The sequence below is a fragment of the Eumetopias jubatus genome, unplaced genomic scaffold, assembly GCF_037043125.1.
Source record: "Eumetopias jubatus isolate StellerSeaLion01/CBP00866 unplaced genomic scaffold, mEumJub1_p1.0 scaffold_3, whole genome shotgun sequence".
NCBI classification, from domain to species: Eukaryota; Metazoa; Chordata; class Mammalia; order Carnivora; family Otariidae; genus Eumetopias; species Eumetopias jubatus.
In genome coordinates, this window is record NW_028274809.1 from 71,171,913 (window position 1) to 71,187,495 (window position 15,583).

Genomic DNA, 15,583 nt, shown 5'->3' on the forward strand with positions numbered 1-15,583 from the left:
ATTATTTCTCAACAATGAGTTCTCATCTTGATTCCCTTTCCTTATTGCTCAGTTTCTAGCTATAACCTCAAAATCTGACAGCTGCAATGTTCTAACTTTTTTTCAGTTAGTACTTTACTATTTTATTTTTATTTAGCTAAAAGTTTTCCAATAGCTGCTAAATATTGAAGAATATTTATATATATCTTCTACTCTTTTTTTTTTTTTAGAGAAGAAAAAGAAGGGGGAGAAGCAGAGGGGGAGAGAGAGAGAGAATCTTAAGCAGGCTCCATGCCCAGTGTGGAGCCCAATTCGGGGCTCAGTCTCACCACCCTGAGATCATGATCTGAGCTGAAATCAAGAGTCAGGTGCCCAACAGACTGGCCACCCAGGCGCCCCTATACTTTCTACTTTCTATTTTCAGTGTCCTCCACCTTGGTTCTTGCAAGTCAGAGAGTATAGCTCCTACTATCTCCTCTTCCTTGCCTACCTCCCCTCCACATGTATGGCAAATACAACAAATAAATTAGAAACAAACGCAAGTTGAAGAGATGAATTCCAAAGAATTTATAAGTTATCTGTAGAATTGTTTTCTAATCTAAGAACCAGTATGGCTCAGTGAATAGGAGAGAGTACAGGCTTTGAAGTCAGACAGACCAAGCTTGGAGTCTGTTTCCCTTCAATGATGAGATCTTGAGGCTCCGTTTCTTTGCCATAAAATGGATATAATAACGGTACCTTTTAGGATTATTGAGATGATGATGATGATGATGATGATTATTTGATGATGCATCTAAGGTACATGTACTTCTGGTACATGGTAAGCACTCACCAGGATTAGCCATTGCCATCAGCATCAACATATATCATCATCAAATCTAACTTATCCATTCAGTATGCACTTCTGAATCAATGGTTCCTTCTCTTTATTGTCTGTCAGCAGCACTAAGTTAGCATAGTGGTGGATATCAAGAGTGTTAGTCCTTAGGACCCTCCCTTCAAAGAACTTGGTTTCTAGATGTAATACAGACAGATTTGCTCTATGCCAGAAAATACAGACTATATTTGATATGATATTCTAGAATCACCAGGGGGATAGTTAACAATACATATCCCGGCCCCTCTATCAGAGAGGTAGTGGGTCCAGTGTGTGGGACCCAAGCATCTGCATTTTTGACAAGTAACCCAAATGATCCTGTTGCAGATGATTCTTCATCAGACAATTCACAGTATGCAGATAATTCTGTAAACATACATCTATATATAGAGCTGATATTAAGACATTTAACAACTAATATGGTATGGACTATTGATCAATCCCAGTGGAGACTTTAACACAGAGGTTAGGAATCCTGAAGGCCCAGTGCTGGTTTTAACCCCTCAGCTTTTAGAGTGTGAGGAGATGTGATGAAGGAAGAGATGCAGGAGAGACTGGGGCAGGGGCGCTTGGGTGGCTCAGTGGGTTAAGCGTCTGCCTTCAGCTCAGGTCATGATCCCAAGGTCGTGGGATCCAGCCCCACATCAGGCTCCGCAGTCAGCAGAGAGTCTGCTTCTCCCTCTCCCTTTGCCCCTCCTCCCCCACTCATGCTCTCTCCCTCTCTCTCAAATAAATAAATAAAATCTTTAAAAATAAATTAAAAAATAAACCAATATCAATATCATTAACATGTATTTCACATGGCCTTAATACTGAGGACATTTAAAAAATTTTTTTTTATTATGTTATGTTAGTCACCATACAGTACATCATTAGTTTTTGATGTAGTGTTCCATGATTCATTATTTGCATGTAACACCCAGTGCTCATTACAACACATGCCCTCCTTAATACCCATCACTGGGCTACCCCATAACCCTCCCCTCTCCCCTCTGAAACCCTCAGATTGTTTCCCAGAGTCCATAGTCTCTCATGGTTCGTCTCCCCCTCTGATTTCGCCCCCTTCATTTTTCCCTTCCTTCTCCTAGTGTCCTCCATGCTCTTCCTTATGTTCCACAAATAAGTGAAACCATATGATAATTGACTTTCTCCGCTTAACTTATTTCACTTAGCATAATCTCCTCCAGTCCCATCCATGTTGATGTAAAAGTTGGGTATTCATCCTTTCTGATGGCTGCGTAATATTCCATTGTATATATGGACCACATCTTCTTTATCCATTCATCTGTTGAAGGGCATCTCGGCTCCTTCCACAGCTTGGCTATTGCGGACATTGCTGTTATGAACATTGGGGTGCATGTGCCTCTTCTTTTCACTACATCTGTATCTTCGGGGTAAATACCCAGTAATGCAATTGCTGGGTCATAGGGTAGCTCTATTTTTAACTTTTTGAGGAACTTCCATACTGTTTTCCAGAGTGGCTGCACCAGCTTGTATCCCACCAACAGTGTAAGAGGGTGCCCCTTTCTCCACATCCTCTCCAACATTTGTTGTTTCCTGCCTTGTTGATTTTTGCCATCCTAACTGGTGTAAGGTGGTATCTCAATGTGGTTTTGATTTGAATTTCCCTGATGGCTAATGATGTTGAACATTTTTTTCCTTTTTTTTTAAGATTTTATTTATTTATTTGAAAGAGAGAGTGAGTGAGAGAGAGCATGAGCAAGGAGAGGGGGAAAAACAGACTCACCTGCTGAGCAGGAAGCCCAACGTGGGGCTCGATCCCAGGACCCTGGGATCATGACCTGAGCCGAAGGCAGACACCTAACCAATTGAGCCACTTAGGCATCCCAATGTTGAACATTTTTTCATGTGTCTGTTAGCCATTTGTATGTCTTCTTCGGAGAAGTGTCTGTTCATGTTTTCTGACCATTTTTTGACTTGACTTTTTGTTTTTTGGGTGTTGAGTTTGAGAAGTTCTTTACAGATCTTAGATACCAGCCCTTTATCTGTAATGTCATTTGCAAATATCTTCTCCTATTCTGTGGGTTGTCTCTTAGTTTTTTGACTGTTTTCTTTGCTGTGCAGAAGCTTTTTATCTTGATGAAGTCCCAAAAGTTTGTTTTTGCTTTTGTTTCCTTTGCCTTTGGAGATATGTCATGAAAGAAGTTGCTATGGCGGATGTTGAAGAGGTTACTGCCTATGTTCTCCTCTAGGATTTTGACATTTTTTTTAACCACAGTATTCTCCCTGAGGTTCTGTGAAGAGCCCTGTTACCATTCTCTGTCTCCTGTATTCAATTATGGTTTCCCAGGTGGAAACCTGGGTACAGTGGTGCTTGGGGCTTTTCACCCCCCAGTCTTCCTATAGCTCAGAAGCTTCTTCTGCTTGACAGCCTGCTAGATTCCAGCTCTCCTGACCTTTACCTCAACCAGCACCATTGGTATAGTGCTAAATTACACTTCCAGTTTCCTTCCTTTCTTGTTACTTTTGGTTCCTCGTAATCAACATAACTCAAAATGATGTGTCAGAGCCTGAAATCTGAGCAAGCTGATAGCTTTTTCCATGGGAGCAACAAGTGAATAGGACAGAAAGGAGTGAGTGGAATAAAGCAAAGATTTGTACTTCTGTATCTCATCTTTCTTAACGGAAGTTTTTAGTATCTCGCTGTAAAATAATGCTTCCCTTTTTTTTAAAAAAAAAAAGACTGTAAGGAAGCAAAATTTAAATTTAGTACTACTACATATATAAACACACTGGCAGGAGAGATATAATAAAGCACTTGTCACTATCGATTTTCAGGAACAAGGAGATATATAGGAATCTCTGGGGGTTTATTTAGAGGCAATTCTGGGCCATGATAAGTCCCTCTTAATTGTGTGTCTTACACAGCTGGACAGTCATGTTCAGTTAGTTTGAGATATTTTTAAGACATCAACCTCTGGAATGGTCTGATTGTCCTTGAACCTTATTTAGCTGATACAATTATTTTATCAGTAACTTCAATGGTGTAACGGGCAGATTGGTGTCAACATAGATGTATGACTGTGAACCTCACCTAAGCCTCCAACACTAGTTGCAATGCTATTATTTCTCTTTTGTCATACTGCTCTCTTGCTCCCCACAATGACCATACCAACCTCCCTACCTTCCTCTAACTTCTTACCCTACCCCCCATTCTCCTTCCTGATTCTCATCAGATGACCTCAGTTCTTACTCATAATGAAAACAGGACCCATCAGAGGGAAAGTTTTGACAATTTCTGCTCCCTAACCTTTAAGCCCACCTGGGTCTGCACCCATCTTTATTCCTCTGCCTTATACAATAGTGTTCCTCCTTCTACCTAGGGCAAATCTCCCCGCTTGGACTCCAGAGCCTCCCATTCAACCTTCTCCAACCTGTATCTCAGTGTTTCTCAAAGTGTGATCCCCATTCCAACAGCAGCAGCATTTCTTGCAAGTTTGATAGAAAGGAAAATTATCAGCAACACCCCAAACAACTATATCGGAAATTCTAGAAGTGCAGCCCTGCAACCTGTTTTAACAAGTTTTCTAGGTGATTTCAACACCCATCATTCTACTGGATCCTTCTCCATTAACAGTTAAACTTGCTTAATTTAGGTCTTCTTTTTTATTTTAAGTTTTTATTTAAATTACAGTTAGTTAATACATATGGCAAAATTTATTTCAGGTGCATAATTTAGTGATTCATCACTTATATATAACACCCAGTGTTCATCACAACAAGTGCCCTCCTTAATACCCATCACCCATTTAGCCTATCCCCCTCCCACCTCCCTCCATCAACGCTCAGTTTGTTTTCTGTAGTTAAGAGTTTCTTATGGTTGGGACGCCTGGGTGGCTCAGTCGGTTAAGCATCTCCCTTCAGCTCAGGTCATGATCCCAGGGTCCTGGGATCGAGTCCCACATCGGGCTCCTTGCTGAGCAAGGAGCCTGCTTCTCCCTCTGCCTGCCTCTGTCTCTCTCTCTCTCTCTGAGAAAGAACTAAAATCTTAAAAAAAAAAAAAAAAGAATTTCTTATGGTTTGCTTCCCTCTCTCTTTTTTTTCCCTTCCCCTATATTCATCTGTTTTATTTCTTAAGTCCCACATATGAGTGAAATCATATGGCATTTGTCTCTGACTGACTTATTTTGCTTAGCATAATACACTCTAGCTCCATCCATATCATTGCAAATAGCAAGATTTCATTCTTTTGATGGCTCAGTAATATTCCATTGTGTATTTATACCACATCTTCTTTATCCATTCATCAGCCGATGGACATGTGGGCTCTTTCCATAACTTGGCTACTATTGATAATGCTGCTATAAACATTGGGGTGCATGTGCCCTTTGAACCAGTATTTTTCTATCCTTTGGATAAATACCTAGTAGTGCAGTTGCTGAGTCATACGGTAGTTCTATTTTTAACTTTTTGAGGAACCTCCATACTGTTTTCCAGAGTGGCTGCCCCAGTTTGCATTCCCACCAACAGTGTAAGAGAAAGCCACTCAAGTCTTAAAATATCTTAAAAATAATATAACACCTTCATACCCACTTCAGCCTCCTGAAAACACCCATGTCTTTTACCCCCCCTCACCATTGACAGACTTCTCAAAAGAATTGTCTATACTTCTTCACCTTGCTTTCATTCCTCAGTCCACTGTCTGTCCTTGACTTCTATGACAATGCATGCCTGATCTCTATTTTCACAAACCGTTTATTCATTCATTCCCACAAATCTGTATTGAACACCTACTATGTGCCAAGTTTGTGCTGGGATTATAACCATGAACATGAAAGATGAAAGTCATAGTGCCTGTCCTAATGAAGTTCACATTCAAGTAAAATACCCAAATTGATATATAATTTTTTATAAGTGCCACTTTAAAAAAAATGGTGTTATCAGTAAGAAATCTAATTTAAATTTGTGAGTCAAGGAAAGTTTTTCTGAGTATGTTGTATTTAAATCTCTAGTCCAAGAGATGAATAACAGTTATCAAGATGGAAAGTGAGAGGATGAGATATCCACCTAGAGGTGAATGGTCTATGGGAATGGTCAACACTAGGTTTACAGGCAATAAAGGAAATATATTGTTTGAATAGAACTAAAAAAAATAATAAAACCAACTAGACATCGATATGCTTTTGACTCACCATGCACATGCACTGATAATTCTAAACAACATCCATGATAAAATACTCTCACCTGTCCAAGGGTGATTGTTTCCCTACCTTTACCCACAGTGTGCCACTAGCCAAATGCCTGAAGGCTTTGAGGAGGGAAAGAGGTTGCTACTATCTAGGAAAGACAATGTGGCAAGAGCACAGTAAGGGATAGAGGAGCAAGACATTCTGAAAAGGTTGGCAGAGGCCAACTCATGCAGAGGCATGATAATTCAAGGTGTTCTAGAGGTAAAGATTTACCTAATTCTAACTATAAATGGAAGCTATAAAGGGATCTTAAGCAGTGATATGATAATGATTTAAAATTTTTTTAAGGATCATTGTGAATTCTTTATGGCAAACGGCTTGCAGGAGGGCAAGAAGGAAATCGTTGAGACCAGTTATAAGGCCCCAGCAGTAGTTGAATCAGGGATAGTAGTGACTTGAGTTAGGTAGCAGAAAGTGGGTTGGAAAATGGATGTATTGGAAATCCAATCTGGAGATAGACTGAATAAGATGCAGTTCTTAGGAACACAGCTGAGCTGGAGAGAAGGAGCTGAGCTGTCAGGTGTCTGAGTAGCTGATTAAAGCAACAAGCCAAAAATGAAAGAGTTAAGTCTTTTATCACTTACTGTGAGATAGAAGCAAGAACCTAAAATGGGAGGAAGCACCAACTCCTCTTGCTCCATTTTCCTTATGGAATGGCACACTGGCCAAAGGTCAGAAGGATAAGCACAGGCTATTGAGAGAGCCCTCAACAAAAGCCTCCTCAGTTTTGTGGATTCTGGGGTCAAGGGTAAGGGGAGAGGGAAAAGCTAGGAGTGGAAAAGGACTGGGCACTGAGTCAGAGTGGGTAAAAGTGTCTTCAAGGTTCCCCCTCTTCTACCCCCCAACCTCAGTAGAGGTACCCGAAGAGGATATCATCCCAAGGCCTCAGAAAAAGAGGCTTAGAAATGAAGGAGCCAGAGCTAGGAATGTGAAGAGCATGATGGCCCAGGGGGGCCTGAATCTTTGACTGGAACTCCCTCCAGAGACTTTAGTGCATCATCTGTGAACCAAGTCTGATATGGGAGGGGAGCCTTCCCCCCATGAGGTCTACCAGATAAAGCCTTTGTAATTACCTACAGTCAGGCCTGAAAAATCATATATAGATTTTTAACCAGGTGTTGGATTTCTCACTGGTAAGGACAGACTTAAAGGATAAGGGAGAAAATGAAGTGTTAATTAAGACCCCAGCTTTCTGATATGCATAGCAAAGTTAATGGAGATACAGATTTGGAAGAGACAATCAAGCATTCAGACTGGGACATGTTATGCATCAGTCAATCATGTGAGATGTGGACTAGGCAGTTAGATATAGAGGTCTCTATATATTTGAGAGTTGTAGTAAAGGGATTTATAAGAATGGGTTAGATAGTCTAGAGTATGTGTAGAATAGAAAGAAAGGGGACTCAGGGCCAAGTCTTAGGACCTCAACAGTTAGTTTGAACAGAGAAGAATGAACCAGCAAAGGAGACTGAGAATAGGCAGCCAAAGTGGTAGAAGGGTAGCCAGGCATGTAAAGTCAAGAAAAAAAAGAGTGCATCAGCCAAGACAGGGAATTCAACTTGCCAAACACTGCCAAAGGGCTTGATTTGACAAGTTCTGAAACTTAAGTGTTTCCTCGACTTGGCAACATGGAGATCACTGATGACCTTACCAAGTAAACTCTAGGTGCCAAACTGAGTGGGTTAAAGAGTAAATGACAAAAATAGAAGAGCAGGGAACATTCCCCAATTCATTCTGTGAGGCCAATATTACCTTGATACTGAAACCAAACAAAGACATCACAAGTAAAGAAAACTATACACCAGTATCTCTCATGAATATAGATGCAAAAATCCTCAACAAAATACTGGCAAACAGAATGCAACAACATATAAAAAGAATTGTACACCATGACCCACTGGAACTTTTCTCAAGAATGCAAAAGTGGTTTAAAACTCAGGAAACCAATTAATACGCATATCGATAGGATAAAGGACAAAACAAACATGATTATCTCAATAAATGCAGAAAAAATATTTGACAAAATTTAAATCCCTTTGTGTAACTAAGAAAAAAAAAAAAAACACTCCAAAACCAGGAACAGAAAGGAATTTCCTCAACCTGATAAGAGCATCTATGAAAAACCCACAACCAACATAATTAATGATAAAAGACCGGATGCTTCCTCCCTACAATTAGGAATAAAATGAGAATGTCTATTCAACATTGTACTGGAGATTCTAATCAGGGAATGTAAGCAAGAAAATGAAATAAAAGGCATTCAGATTGGAAAGAGGAAGTAAAGCTATCTCTATTTGCAGGTGACATGATCTCGTATATATAAAATTCTAAGGAATCCACTAAAAAACTACTACAACTAATAAACACATTCACAGCATACAAGATCAATATACAAAAATTAATTGTATCCAGAAATTAAATTATGAAAACAATTCCGTTTATAGTAGCATCCCAAAGAATAAAATGGGGGCACCTGGGTGGCTCAGTCGCTAAGTGTCTGCTTTTGGCTCAGGTCATGATCCGAAGGTCTTGGGATCTAGCCCCGCATCGGGCTCCCTGCTCAGCGGGAAGCCTGCTTCTCCCTCTCCCACACCCCCTGCTTGTGTTCCCTCTCTCGCTGTGTCTCTCCCTGTCAAATATATAAATAAAATCTTTAAAAAATAAAATAAAATAAAATAAAATATTTTGGAAAACATTTAACGAAAGAAGTGAAAAACTTACACTCTTAGAACTACAAAATATAGTCGAAAGAAGTTAAAGAAGACATAAATAAATGGAAAGACATTCCATGTTCATGAGACCAAAAGACTTAATACGGCTAAGAGGGCACTATCACTGCAATCTCTATCAAAATTCTAGCTGGCTCCTTTGCAAAAAGTGACAAGCTTATCCTAAAATTCATATGGAAATTCAAAGGGCCCAAGAGAGCCAAAATAACCATGAAGAAGAACAAAGTTGGAGGACTTCAAAATTTATGCAAAGCTATGGTAATCAAGACAATTTGGTCCTGTCAAAATTGAATAGGGTTACCTGTCTGGCTCAGTTGGAAGAGTGTGTGACTCTTGATCTCAGGGTTGTGAGTTTGAGCCCCATGTTGGGTAAAGAGATTGCTTAAAAAATAATAATAATAAGCTTAAAACATTAAATAAAATTGTGAGTCCTCATTTATGGTTAATTGACTTTGGACAAAGATGCTAAGACAATTTAATGGAGAAAGAATAGCCTTTCAGCAAATGGTAAGGGAAACTGGATATCCACATTAAAAAGAATGAAATTGAACACCTATCTCTCACCTTACAAAAAATTAGCTCAAAATAGATCAAAGACTTAAATGGAAAAGATGAAACTATAAAACTCTTAAAAGAATATATAGGGGTATAGTTTCATGGCCTTGAATATGGCAATGGGTTCTTAGATATGACACCAAAATGCAAGCAACAAAAGAAAAAATAGATAAATTGGACTTCATCAAAAGTAAAAACTTTTGTGCTTCACTGGACACTATCAAGAAAGTGAAAAGACAACCCATGGAATGGGAGAAAATATTTGCAAGTCATATATCTTTTTTTTAAATTTTTTATTGTTGTGTTAATCACCATACATTAAATCATTAGTTTTTGATGTAGTGTTCCATGATTCATTGTTTGTGCATAATACCCAGTGCTCCATGCAGAACATGCCCTCTTTAATACCCATCACCAGGCTAACCCATCCCCCCACTCCCCTCCCCTCTAGAACCCTCAGTTTGTTTTTCAGAGTCCATCATCTCTCATGGTTCATCTCCCCCTCCAATTCCCCCCCTTCATTCTTCCCCTCCTGCTATCTTCTTCTTTTTTTTTTTTTTTTAACATATATTGCATTATTTGTTTCAGAGGTACAGATCTGTGATTCAACAGTCTTGCACAATTCACAGTGCTCACCATAGCACATACCCTCCCCAATGTCTATCTCACAGCCACCCCATCCCTCCCACCACCCCCACTCCAGCAACCCTCAGTTTGTTTCCTGAGATTAAAAATTCCTCATATCAGTGAGGTCATATGATACATGTCTTTCTCTGATTGACTTATTTTGCTCAGCATACACCCTCAGCATACGTGGTTGCAAATGTCAAGATCTCATTCCTTTTGATGGCTGCATAATATTCCATTGTATATATACCACATCTTCTTTATCTATTTATCTGTTGATGGACATCTTGGCTCTTTCCACAATTTGGCTATTGTGAACATTGCTGTTATAAACATCAGGTTGCATGTACCCCTTCGGATCCCTACATTTGTATCTTTGGGGTAAATACCCAGTAGTGCAATTGTTGGATCGTATGGTAGCTCTATTTTCAACTTTTTGAGGAACCTCCATACTGTTTTCCAGAGTGGTTGCACCAGCTTGCATTCCCACCAACAGCGTAGGAGGGTTCCCCTTTCTCCGCATCCCCACCAACATCTGTCATTTCCTGTTGCAAGTCATGTATCTAATAAAGGACCTTATATCTAGAATATATAAAAAATTCTTATAATTCAATAATAAAAAAAACAATTAAAAATGGGTAAAGTGTCTGAACAGACATCTCTCCAAAGAAGATTTGAAGCGGCCAATACGCACATGAAAAGATGCTCAGTATCATTAGCCATCAGGGAAATTCAAACGAAAACCACAATGAGATGCCACTTTACAACCAGCAGGATGGCTACAATCAGAAAGATAATAACAAATGTTGGTGAGGACATGGAGAACCTGGAACTCTCAGCTACTGCTAGTAGGATTGTAAAAGGGTACCGCTGCTTTGGATAACAGTCTGTCAGTTCCTCAAAAGGTTGTATGGGTCACGACATCAAAAACTAATGATGTATTGTACGTTGACTACATTACATAATAAAATAAAATTAAAAAAAAAGAAAATGTTAAACATTGAGTCACCACATGACCCTGTAGTTCCACTCCTAGGTACGTATTCAGGAGAAATGAAAACGTATGCCCACACACACAAAAAAACCTATAAACAAATGCTCATAACAGCATTATTCATAAAGCCAAAAAAGAGAAACAACCCAAATGTCTATCACTGATAAAAGCATAAATAGCATGTAGAATAGTCATACAGTGGGATATTATTGGGCAATAAAGAGAAGTGAAGTACTGGTGCATGCTACACCATAGACAACTCTTGGAATTATTAGGCTAATTAAAGAAGCCAGGCACAAAAGACCGCATATTGTAGAATTCCATTCATATGAAATGTCCAGAAAAAGCAAACCCATAAAGATGGAAACTAATTAGTGGTTGCCTTGGGCTGAGGGTGGGGATGGGGATTGAGGGGGCAATGGAGAATGACTGCTAATGGGTACTGGGTGACGACAATGTTCTAAATCTGATTGTGGTGATGGTTGCACAATTCTTTGACTGTACTAGAAATCGTTGAATTATTTACTTTAAATGGGTGAGTTAGGGGCGCCTGGGAGGCTCAGTCAGTTAAGCATCTGCCCTTGGCTCAGGTCATGACCCCAGGGTCCTAGGATAGTCCTGCATCGGGCTCCTTGCTCATCAGGGAGCCTGTTTTTCCCTCTGCCTGCCGCTCCCCCTGCTTGTGCTCTCTCTCCTTTCTCTCTCTCTCTGACAAATAAATAAAATCTTTAAATAAATAAATAGGTGAATTCTATGTCATGTTAAGTATATCTCAATAAAACTGTTATTTTTGAAAGAGTAAATGGGAGATGAGGAATTGAAGACCGTATGTGTGTAAAAGCATTTGACTAATGGGGGTAGAGAAAAGGGGGGATGGGGATGCCATGGGAGAAAGTGTTTTTGTCTCTTATTTTTTAAGGACGAGCAATGCTAGGCCATCTTTGAATGCATGTGGAAATGATCCAACAGAGAGAGCCTGAAGATGCACGAAAGTGAGCGCAATTGATTGTATATATATATATGATCTCTCAGAAGACAGAAGGAAGTAGGATCCAGATCCTAGATGGACAGACTGGCCTTTCGTATATGTAAAGACAATTTCTCCGTAAGAGGGAAGAGGGAGACGATGGTGCGGGTCCAAGTAGTTTGACTGATTAGGTGATGGGAGAAAATGAGGAGAAACGGGTCCAGAGGCTGTAGACTTTTTCTCTGAGGAGGAGGCAGAAGGAATAAGAGGTTTGGGCAATAGGAAAGATGTGAAATGAGCATTGTGGCTGCCAGAGAGCAAGCTTACTAGAGAAAACTAGTAATGTTTCCAGGAAGTATTGGGGGTGGTTGATAATCAACTGATCAGAATGACTTTTCTCTGCTCCTCTGTTTGGAGCAGGCACAGAGAAGGCCAGTGATTGGGTTCCTCTGTTGAAACAGCGCTCATGCTCACTTGTGGTCTCAATCCTCACCTTACTTAAAGACTCAGCAACATGTAACAAAAATCGACACCATCTCCTTTCGTGGGCGTCTAGGACCCCCACCTACTAGTTTTCCTCTTTCTTTTGCGGCCAGCACTTCTCAGGTTCCTTTGATAGCATACTCACCTCTACCCAATTACCTTTAAAATGCTGATGGGGAAGTTTGGGGAAGAGCATGAAAAAGATGGAACATGGTGCCTGCCTTCCTGATCCTTACATTTTATCGGGAAAAACAGAGAACCAAGGAGCAAAATTAAATACATCATTTAATTTCGGTTGTGATCAGGGCCACCAAGAAATGTGTAAGGCATTACGAAGGTACAGCAAGAAGTCCTGACTTGGTCTGATACTCTTTTTACAGGAGATTTACCAACACAGAACTTTGCAGGGAGCAGAGATCCAATAACTTCGTGACGAGTATATAAAAGAGAGAAAAATAATTACTTTGTAGCTTGGAGTTGCTCTAATCATATGAGAATTCATTTTTTGTTTTTAAAGCATTCAAAATTTTTTTTTCGAGTGGCAAGAAACAGTTGACCTGGGACAATGGCAAAGCTGTATCCTTTGGGAAGAAAAACCAGCCACGTTAACAAAGGAAAAGGAATGGCTGCATCCCAGCAAAATCCATAATAAAAATCAGTGTTGACATGAATAAATCTCAGTTCATTAGAAGACAGGTATATTTAGAGAAAAAATCACCTATTTATAACATGCAAAGGATTCTGGTACTCTTTCATCAAAGAGTAGGATATACAAAGATATACAGGACACAGTTGCTTCCCTCAAGGAGCTCATAATTTAGTGACAGGAGCAACAATATAAAGACAGCCATAGATGCAAAGAAATATAACAATATGACTCTAGCCCTAGAGTAGAATTTTTCAAGAATAATTAAATGCACCTGAGACACCAGCCTTCACTCTCGCATTTTCAGTGGCTTGGGAAGAGAGATCATGTATGAAGAAACAAGAGAACTAAGAATATTAAATGCATGTGTTCCAGGCCAAGATGGGAGCCTGTGCCAAGTGGGTTCCTGGGAATCAGTCCCTGAGGCAGAGATGAACAAGCAGCTCTCTTGGGGGAGTGCTCTCAGGATCAATACATGTGGAGAGGAAGGGGAGAAAGCAGCATTGTGCGGGATTGTGATGCAGGCCTGGAGTCCCCTAGATTGACTGTATGAGAGCTTCCCAAGCTGGAGTTGCCCCTAGTTGAGGTGAGAGGAGGCACCCATAGCCCTGCACTGACCAATCATGGTTTGCAGGCTGCCTTTGGGAAGGGAGAGTGATATTGGGCAAAGAGACTTCTCAGCCAAGGCACTCCTTGAAGAAGGTAAACACTGAGATGTGTCTCCCGGCAGCTAGAGAAATAAGGTCTTCGATCGTGAAGGGAAATCAGGACAGTACACCACAGTGCCCAGGCCCATGGTGGCGCTTTCATCCCGTTTGTTACCCTACAGCCTTCAAATAAGATCTGTGGAGTGACATGCGGCCCATGAAGAGAAGAAGAGACGGCACTTGCGTCTGGGTGCACGGAAGTACAAATTCTTACATTTTAGTTAAAACCAAATTTCAACGACAGATGAGCTTACTTGTTAGAAGAATATAGGCAGGCGCCTGATGCAAACATTTGACCGCAAGCTTCCTTTTGATTAACCTTAAGAATTGGCACCGGGGCGCCTGGGTGGCTCAGTCAGTTAATCATCTGCCTTCGGCTCAGGTCATAGTCTCAGGGTTCTGGGATCGAGCCCCGTGTTGGGTTTCCCTGCTCAGTGGGGAGTCTGCTTCTCCCTCTGCGCCTCCCCCCGACTCGTGAGCTCCTTCTCTCTCTCTCAAATAAATAAAATCTTTTAAAAAAAAAAGAAGAAGAAGAAGAATTGGCACAGATAATCCCAAACCAAGGGAAATCTAACAAAACTGGGCTGTATAATTTGTAGCAGAGACAGGATCACCTGCAAGCCTCTCATCTCAACTGTTTAATGTACAGAATTCAAGCAGGTTACCACAAAAAGCTGTGTTTACACAGCTCAATCTATCTCCTATTGAAAGGGCAGGACCAGGGCACCTGGGTGGCTCAGTCGGTTAAGCATCTGCCTCTGGCTCAGGTCCTGATACCAGGGTCCTGGGATTGAGCCCCATGTCCACTCCCTGCTCAGCAGGGAGTCTGCCTCTCCTTCTCCCTCTACCCCTCTCCCTCCCTGCCCCTCTGCCCCGCTCCTGTTCGCACTCTCTCTCTCAAATAAATAAATAAAATCTTAAAAAAAAAAAAAAGAAAGAAAGAAAGAAAGGGCAGGACCAACTCTTGGCAAAAATGGGAATGAGATCAATTGAAGTGTCCTCCAGACCTCTTCTTATCATGATATGGCTGTGGACTGAAGGCTTATAATTAGGATTTATTATTGACCCTTTCCTTATAGCAGGAGATGATAGGCAGTTACTCTATTCCCAGATCTCTCTTCCTGACATCCTCCCCCGATTTCCCCCTCTGACATTTTCTACCAACATCTCTCCCTTTCTGACATCTTACTATCTTCTAGTAGTAAAGAGCTACTCAGACCTGCACTCCTTGGGAAATGCTTTAATTTTTTTCTTCCAAGTCAGTGTTTCCCAGGGTTTGCTTTGTAAACCACCTGCATTAGAATCAAGAATATGTTTAAAATGCAGGTTCCTGGATCCTACCCCAGACCTACTAACTCAGTCTCTGGGACTAAGAATAAGGAATCTGCATTTTCTTTACAAGCTGGCTAAATGATTTTTATGCACAATGAAATTGTAAACAGTTCCCTGCCCCGCTCCTATGACCTCAACTGTCTTTGCCAGATGAACAGGGCTGAGCTGATGTCTGTTAACACTTACTGTGTTGTCCATCTCAGGGATGGTCTAGCATTTTAACTGAAGACAATCTCTAAGGACTCATTCTCAATGGGAAAATTTCAGACACCAGAGCAAGATGATTACTTAACTATTCCTTCCCCCTTTCTTTTCCTTTCCTTCAGTTTTACTTGGTGATAGCTTTATTTTCTGCCCTCCTTCATTTTGGATCCTTTTATAAATACCTGTAGCAGTCAGAAAACTATATAGACAACTTTAGATTTATATGTGGTTTAATAACTTCTGGTTAACTAACTCAGTTCTGGGGAAAGCACA

At 40.5% G+C, this 15,583-nt stretch overlaps 1 protein-coding gene across 1 annotated transcript in view; it reads left to right on the plus strand.

Moving 5' to 3' along the window:
• Nucleotides 1–15,583, plus strand: part of PLA2R1 (phospholipase A2 receptor 1) — a 112,174-nt gene that overhangs the window by 19,657 nt on the left and 76,934 nt on the right. The window lies entirely within an intron of this gene.